The 8,352-nt window shown below is 42.2% G+C and overlaps 1 long non-coding RNA gene across 1 annotated transcript; it reads left to right on the forward strand.

Moving 5' to 3' along the window:
* Positions 1 to 7,069: 7,069 nt before the first annotated feature.
* LOC123107441 (uncharacterized) lies at positions 7,070 to 7,832 on the forward strand. The gene is made up of 3 exons (XR_006451676.1): positions 7,070 to 7,090; positions 7,194 to 7,249; positions 7,753 to 7,832. It is a non-coding gene; the product is annotated as an uncharacterized lncRNA (long non-coding RNA).
* The last annotated feature ends 520 nt before the right edge of the window (positions 7,833 to 8,352 follow it).

Below are 8,352 nucleotides of genomic sequence, written 5' to 3' on the forward strand. Positions count from 1 at the left end.
ACGTGACCTCTTCGGACCTGTAATTATCCGGCGTGACGAACACCACATCTAGTGTGATTTTTCCTGTAGAGGGCGCTTCCTGACTGGGTATTATTCCTCTAAAGGTTGTGCTACTTCGCTCAATGCGGTTCCAGTCTATTTCCATTTTTTGAAGGGTTTCCTCATAAATGAGGTTCAATCCGCTGCAGCCATCCATGAGTACCTTGGTAAGACGAAAGCCGTCCACTATTGGACTGAGGACCAATGCGGCTGGTGCTCGGGCTGTTCGGAATTTAGGTTCATCACTGGCGTTAAAAATAATAGCCGTGTCACTCCATGGGTTTATTGTTGCTACTTGGTAGACTTCGGCAAGGCTATGGAGTGTTCTTTTTCACATATTATTTGATGCGAAAGTCTCGAAGACTGTTGATACCGTACTGGTGTCTCTGGGGTGGCTTTCTGTGGCTTCTGGAATTAGAAGATCTTTGCCAATTTTTGCCACCTGCCGAAGTATCCAACATGCGCTAAGGCTATGAGTTGGTGTGGTGCCCTCTGCACTGTGAATTTTACAGGGTCCATTAAGCCATCCTTCCAGCACGGTTCCGTGCCCTATAGAGGGCTTTTGCTTTTTGGTATTGAACCCGGGTGTCTTGTGATGATGCACCCTTTTATTTCGGACTGGGTTTGTATTCAAGGCCGGATTGTCCCAAAATTTTATTTTGATTTTCCAGGCTCTTTCCATCGCACAGTACTTTCCTACTATGGACGCCAAGTCAGCAAAGCGTGTAATATCATTTCGACTTATGGCGTTGAGGACTCCCTTGTCCGTGCAATTATTGCAGAAGAATGAAATTGCGTCTTCCTCGGGGCAGTCCTTTATCCTGTTCATAACCAGGAGGAATCTGGCCCAGTAATGATGTACTGTTTCTTTGGGCTCTTGCCTAATTTGATATAGATCGCTTATGTATGGGTGGGTGGGTGGAATCAAATCCGAAACCTCACCCAATCTGAGACCCAGGGGCCAAGGAGTTTCCGAACTTGGAAGTTTGGATTCTTGGAAGCTGTCCAATGAATCTAGCCCGTCGCCCAACTTTAAGTTCAGGTCTTGAGTGATGTCCTCCCCTCCGCGGGTATCCGGCTTGGAGGGATCGGGAATCCGGACATAGCTAGTCCTTAAGATAGATGAAGGGTCGCCGCACTGTCCCTCTACCACGGCAACGTGATGGGTGACCTGGGGAGAGTTAATCTCTCTCAGATCGGGTTTAGGCCCAATCTGGTCATAATCCGTAGCGACTCCCAGGGCGGCGAAGCGATCCAAGAGCTTGTTTAGGGAAGAGCTCCATTGGATCTAGCTGCTCGGCGAATTCCAAGCTGACGTGAAGATTGCTTTCGATGACCCGAGGGGCATCGTCGGCGCAACAGCCGAACGGGCGGTCATAAGGAAACCACCTAGCCTGAGTGTCTGGCCGACAGCCAAAGCTCCCTTAGCAACGGTGCCGTCTTTAAAGACGGGATGAGGCATCCTTCCTGATGGCGACGACACAGAGGAACTCTCAATGAAAGCACCAATGTCGGTGTCAAAATGGTGAATCTCGGGTAGGGCGTCCCGAACTATGCGTCTAGGCGGATGGTAACAGGAGGCAGGGGACACAATGTTTTACCCAGGTTTGGGCCCTCTTGACGGAGGTAAAACCCTATGTCCTGCTTGATTAATATTGATGATATGGGTAGTACAAGAGTAGATCGACCACGAGATCAAGGAGGCTAAACCCTAGAAGCTAGCCTTTGGTATGATTGTTGTTCCTACGGACTAAAACCCTCCGGTTTATATAGACACCGGAGAGGGCTAGGGTTACACAGAGTCGGTTACAATGGTAGGAAATCTACATATCCGTATCACCAAGCTTGCCTTCCACGCCAAGGAAAGTCCCTTCCGGACATGGGACGAAGTCTTCAATCTTGTATCTTCACAGTCCAGGAGTCCGGCCGAAGGTATAGTCCGGCTATCCGGACACCCCCTAATCCAGGACTCCCTCAGTTAGTTATAATGTTGGCTGAAAACTTGCGTGTTCTTTAAGTTTATTTATGCAAACAAGAGCAAAAGAGTTCGTAAAATTTTTTCTTTCTCAATTACAGTTTATCAACTGAATTACTTGAGGACAAGCAAAGGTTTAAGCTTGGGGGAGTTGATACGTCTCCAACGTATCTACTTTTTCTCATGCTTTTCCTCTTGTTTTGGACTCTAATTTGCATGATTTGAATGAAACTAACTCCGGACGGACGCTGTTTTCAGTAGAACTACCATGGTGTTGTTTTTGTGAAGAAATGGAAGTTCTCAGAATGGAACGAAACTTTGCGAGGATTTTTTATATCAGTAATAAGAATTTCTGGACCCAGGACCCACTAGAGAGGGGGCCCTGGGTGTGCACACCCCACCAGGGCGCGCCCCCTCTCCTGGCTCGCCCATGTGGGTTGTACCCACCTGGTGGCCCCGCTGACGATGACCCTGATACTATAAATTCACATTATTCTAGAAAAAATCAGGAAGAAAGAATTATCATGATCCATGAGACGGAGCCACCGCCAAGCCCTGTTCTTCCTCGGGAGGGCAGATCTGGAGTCTGTTTGGGGCTTCGGAGAGGGGCATCTTCGTTCTTCGTCATCACCAACCAATCTCCATCGCCAATTCTAAGATGCTCCCCACCGGGAGTGAGTAATTTCATCGTAGGCTCGCTGGTCGGTGAGGAGTTGGATGAGATTCATCATGTAATTGAGTTAGTTTTGTTAGAGTCTGATCCCTAGTATCCACTATGTTCTTAGATTGATGTTACTATGACTTTGCCATGCTTAATGCTTGTCACTTTGGCCCCGTGTTCCATGATTTTAGATTTGAACAGTTTATGAATTCATCATTATATCCATCTTTTAGATCCAATCTTGCATGTTATAGTCACCTACTACGTGTTATAATCCAACAACCCCGGAGTGACAATAACCGGGCCCAATCCCGTTGATGACCGTAGTTTGAGGAGTTCATGTATTCACTATGTGTTAATGCTTTGTTCCAGTTCTCTATTAAAAGGAGGCCTTAATATCCCTTAGTTTCCAATATGGACCCCGCTACCACGGGAGGGTAGGACAAAAGATGTCATGCATGTTCTTTTAATAGAGTACGTATGACTATTTACGGAATAGATGCCTACATTATATCGATGAACTGGAGCTAGTGTCGTATCGCCTAGGTTATAACTGTCACATGAGGAATATCATCCAATAAGTCATCGATCCAATGCCTACGAATTTATCTTATATTGATGTTGCTACATTACTATTGCTATCATAAATGTAACACTTACTACCAAATTACTGCTATCATTGTTACTGTTACCGTTGCTGCTGTCACTGCTATGAAACTATCAAATTACTTTGCTACTGATAACTTGCTACAGATAATTAATCTCCAGGTGTGGTTGAATTGACAACTCAGCTGCTAATGCCTTCTAATATTCTTTGGCTCCCCTTGTGTCAAATCTATAAATTTGGGTTGAATACTCTACCCTCGAAAACTGTGGTGATCCCCTATACTTGGGTTTTTATCACAGGGCTTCATACTCAGATGCATTGTTAGTACAAGGGAACATCAATCTTAAGACATAACAAAATTTGTTACCTCGTGGGGAAGTCAAAATAACTCCAGCCCCTGTGCCTTCTAATTGCCTGGATCCATCAAAGTGAATAGTCCAATATGTGCTATCTGGCTTCTCCTTAGGCATCTGCAACGCTATCTAGTCATTGATGAAATCCACAAGTGCTTGAGACTTGATGGCTGCCCGAGGCATGTACTTCAAACTATGGGGTCCAAGCTCAATAGCCCACTTGGCAACCCGACCTGTGGCTTCTCTGATTTGAATAATATGCCCAAAAGGAGCAGAACTGACCACAGTCATGGGATTTCCAAAGAAGTACTGCTTCAGCTTATGACTAGCCATGAACACTCCATACACCAGTTTCTGCCAATGTGGATAGCTCTGCTTGGATTTAATGAGTACTTCACCGATATAATAAACCGGCCGTTGAACCGGATATTCCTTGCCTGCTTCCTTCCATTCCACAACAATTGCCACACTGACAGCTTGGCTATTAGCAGCCACATATAACAGTAAGGGCTCCTTATCAATAGGAGCTGCAAGGATCTGTTGCTCAGCCAACTACTTTTTCAATGCCTCAAATGCCTGATCAGTAGCATCACTCCAAACAAAGTGGTCTGTTTTCTTCATCATCTGATACAGAGGGATAGCCTTTTCATCCAACCGGCTTATAAACCGGCTTTAGGCCGCAATACACTACTGGAAATTAGGTCATTAACGATGAGCTACGAACAATACTTGGTCGTTACTGTTAGGCCGGGCCAACACATGTCCAACTTGCGCATGCGAAAACCCATAGTATTAGCTAGTGGTCGTCGTTGCAATCTCCTTATCTTATCTTTTTTGAGTAGTTAACAATTTATTTAATATTAATCGGTGAAAAGGATAAATATCAACATATTGAGTCTAGGTTTCTTATCTTAACCTAATAACTAAGGCCTCCCCTTTGACCGAAACAGGACACTCGCCTCGATTCAGATCGGCCCGCTGATGGCGTCAACGGCGGCTTTCGCCGGATGCCGGAGGAGGCAGAGGCCGATGCGCTGCTGGTACAGAAGGTGGGTGTGCTGCCCTCCGGGTTCTACGACGCCTTCGTGCTCCGCTACATCCACGTCCACGCCATCTGGCCCAGCCGCCTCCTCTGCCACTTCACCGTCACCACCTGCCTCCTCATGAGCCCCCCTCCCATGCGCAGCCAGATCTAATCTTCTTCCCGTCCCCTCCCCTGCTCAATTCCTGGTAGATGCTTGCTAATTATTTCACGCAGTACCCAAAACCAAGCATGATTTAGTTTCCTCATCTACTACTGTACTACTTTCGCTGGCACTTCTCTGCAGAATTCACTACTAGGAAAAGGGCTATAGATGGAAATGACACTAATTCACTACCACGGTGCTCCATGTGTTGGTGCGCCATTAGTGTCCAAATACTAATGGCGCACCACATCCACGATGCGCCATTAGTAACAAAAAAAATTTCATTTTTTTTCAAAACTAGTAATGGCGCACCGTGGGAGTGGTGCACCATTACTAGTTAAACTAGTAATGGCGCACCACATCCACGGTGCGCCACTAGTAAATTATTTTCAAAAACAAATTCCAAATTTTTCTTATTTATTTTTTCAAACTAGTAATGGCGCACCTGTGAACAGTGCGCCATTACTAGTTAAAACTAGTAATGGCGCACTGTCAACTGGTGCGCCATTACTAAGTTTTTTTAGAAAAAAAATTCAGAATATGTTTTATTGTTTTTTCAAAACTAGTAATGGCGCACCACCCCCACGGTGCGCCATTACTAACTTGGCCCAAAACATACCGAATGCACCCCCCCCCCCCCGGACCGCCTTTTCAGTTTAAAAAAATAAAAGAAAATGATGGAAATGTCAAAAAATAAAAGAAATAAGTTTCCTATGTGATATGTGGTCTAGTTGTTGGGAAAATTCACAAATATGAATTTTGACTTTATTTGCAAAATCTCTCTGAAATTTGTAAAACGGGCATAACTTTTGCATACGAACTCGGATTAAAAAGTTTTTTATATGAAAAATCATCTACTCGAAAAGTTACATCCAAATTTAACCGGGGGAACCTCGTTAAACATTTTGAAAATCCCCAAAAACCTAACAGAAAAAAGTTACGGGGCTTTTAAGATCCGAAGTGAAAAAATTCAAGAAATTTCAAACTTACTAGTGGCGTACCGTATGCTAGGTGCGCCAATAGTAACAGAAAAAAAATTGGTTTTGAAAAAAAAATTGAATTATTTTTCAAAATATGATATGTAATATGACTGGGAAGTTTGAAATATTTTTTCAAAATTTCATCATACTCATGAACATGAACGAAGTCCTAGACATCAGCAAGGTTTAATAGGATTGATATGATAGATATATCAACAAGTGCATGTGAAGTGAGGTGGTGCTGGGGTTGGATATAACTATGAAGTTAAGCGTGCTTGGCTAGAGTAGTGTGAGGATGGGTGACCTTCTGGGAAGACCATAGAGTACGATTTGACCTAAGATTAAGCATATTGACTCGAGATTAAGCCATAGTGAACCGAGATTAAGAAAAAAAAATGAATGTTTAAAAAAAATTGAAAAAAATAAAAAAATTTGAAAAAAATTATTACTAATGGCGCACTTCTATGTGGTGTGCCATTACTAAGTCAGATAGTAATGGCGCACCTCTAGGCATACTAATGGCACACTACTGGTGCGCCACTAGTATCTGGTATACTAATGGCGCACCAATGGTGCGCCATTAGTAAAAAAATACTAGTGGCATGATACTAATGGCGCACCAGTAGTGCGCCATTAGTACACAAAACTGGTGTGCCATTAGTAGGCCTTTTCCTAGTAGTGATTACCTTCCCTCTGTACTGTAGCTGAAAAACAAGTTGTGCCATCATCCATGTAGAAGCTTGTGTACTGCATTTTGCTGATGGTTGTGTTATTGAATTCTCAATTCCTGCTGGATTTTGCCAATTATGGCACTAGTACTGAACCCCAAGCATAATTTTGCATCTACTATTATTCTACATCCATCGTCATCTCTTCAAAAAATATTATCTTTCCACTGTATACCCGAGGAATTTAATTTTCATAATAACTGCATAGTTCCATTCCCTCGTCTAATTGTTCACTGGAAAAATAACTTGTACCATCATGCATAGAACAGCCAGTTTGTTTACCGCATTTTGTTGAGTGTTGATGAGATGGTGCATTTTTTGTGATGGTTGTGTTACTGAGAAATCATAAAACTCGGGCAACTTCCTACAAGGGGCGCGACTGCATTGCTAGTTTATTTGATGGGCTCTGCTATACACCACTGGGTCACAAACCAGGGTCTCACCACTAGAGATGAACATCTACCTAGAAATTGCATTTTCTGATGTGAGTGACTATCTTACTCAGTTGGAATTGGATGCGAAATAATACATGTGGTGGCTCATCAGCATCACTTCTCAAGGTATGCTTGTTGGTGATGTTGCTTGTTTATGTTATTTTTGGTTTGTACGCCATTCTTCCGGAGGAGGTTCATATTTGAAATCATTTCTGCTCAATTATATCAGGTTGGTCTGTCATGCTTAAAGCGGATATAGTGACTAGTTTGTTATGTGCTTTGCAGGTTAGTCATATGGTTTGTATAATGGACCTATAGCTCGTTCTTGTCTTTTTCAGGTTCAGAAATCAGCACATTATTAGTTGCTTCACTATATGCTTTGATATCCAGGTTACAACGAGGATTTTCATATGTATGTATATCACTTATCACATAGTAGAACAGTATTCCTTTTTCTAGCAGAGGAGAATAATTTTTAGTGTTAATTTAGTTGGGTACAGACCATCAACCAAAAAAGCTCAAAACGTTTTGCCCATATATAGAATAACTCAAGTCTTGCTAGAACTAGATAAGAAACAAACTAATTAATTGTTCGCAAAAACAGTTTCTTCTTTGTTGCATAAGGAGTGTGCAAGAATTTGGATTAAGACATATCTAAGCTACAGGAAATAGTATACAATGTTATTTAGTCTAAAATGATTCACATGCAATTTTTTTCATATGTGCTACTATCCTTTTGAGCAAATTCATTTATATGTACTACTAATAAATCATTTCTGTTTTTGCAGAACGGATGGTTCACCATAATAGGAGCATCACAAGACATTGTAGTCATTGGTGAAGAATGATATGCAGTGAAACACAAGGATTAATGATGGTGTCCCATGCTAGAAGATTATGAAAAATAAATCACTCTTCTAGTTGATGTATTTCTGGTTAGATATGGACTAAAATAGTTGTCTACAAGGTGTTTTTGGTTTATATTTTCTAAATGATATTTATTAACTCCGCTGTATGTGAGGATCATCTTCAATATGTATGATTTGGAATAATGAAAACATGTTATATACTTTGACTGTCCAAATTTTTTGTTCCTTGATGAGTGTGGCCAATAATCTTCAAAAGTTGTCGTCAATTATACTTAAATCACCATAAGAACATTACTAGCGATGACAAAAGTGGTCGTTAATACTACAATTGTGGTTGTTATTGCATCGGCATCGACGACGACAGATCATCCCGTCGTTACAAAATAACGACCACAATATGTTGTCGTTACAAAATAACGACCACAATATGTGGTCGTTATACTTTTAACGATGGAGCCTATAACGACCAACATATTGTGGTCGTTAATGACCTTTAACGACCACAATCCGACTTTCAAC

Source organism: Triticum aestivum, chromosome 5A (genome assembly GCF_018294505.1).
Source record: "Triticum aestivum cultivar Chinese Spring chromosome 5A, IWGSC CS RefSeq v2.1, whole genome shotgun sequence".
NCBI classification, from domain to species: Eukaryota; Viridiplantae; Streptophyta; class Magnoliopsida; order Poales; family Poaceae; genus Triticum; species Triticum aestivum.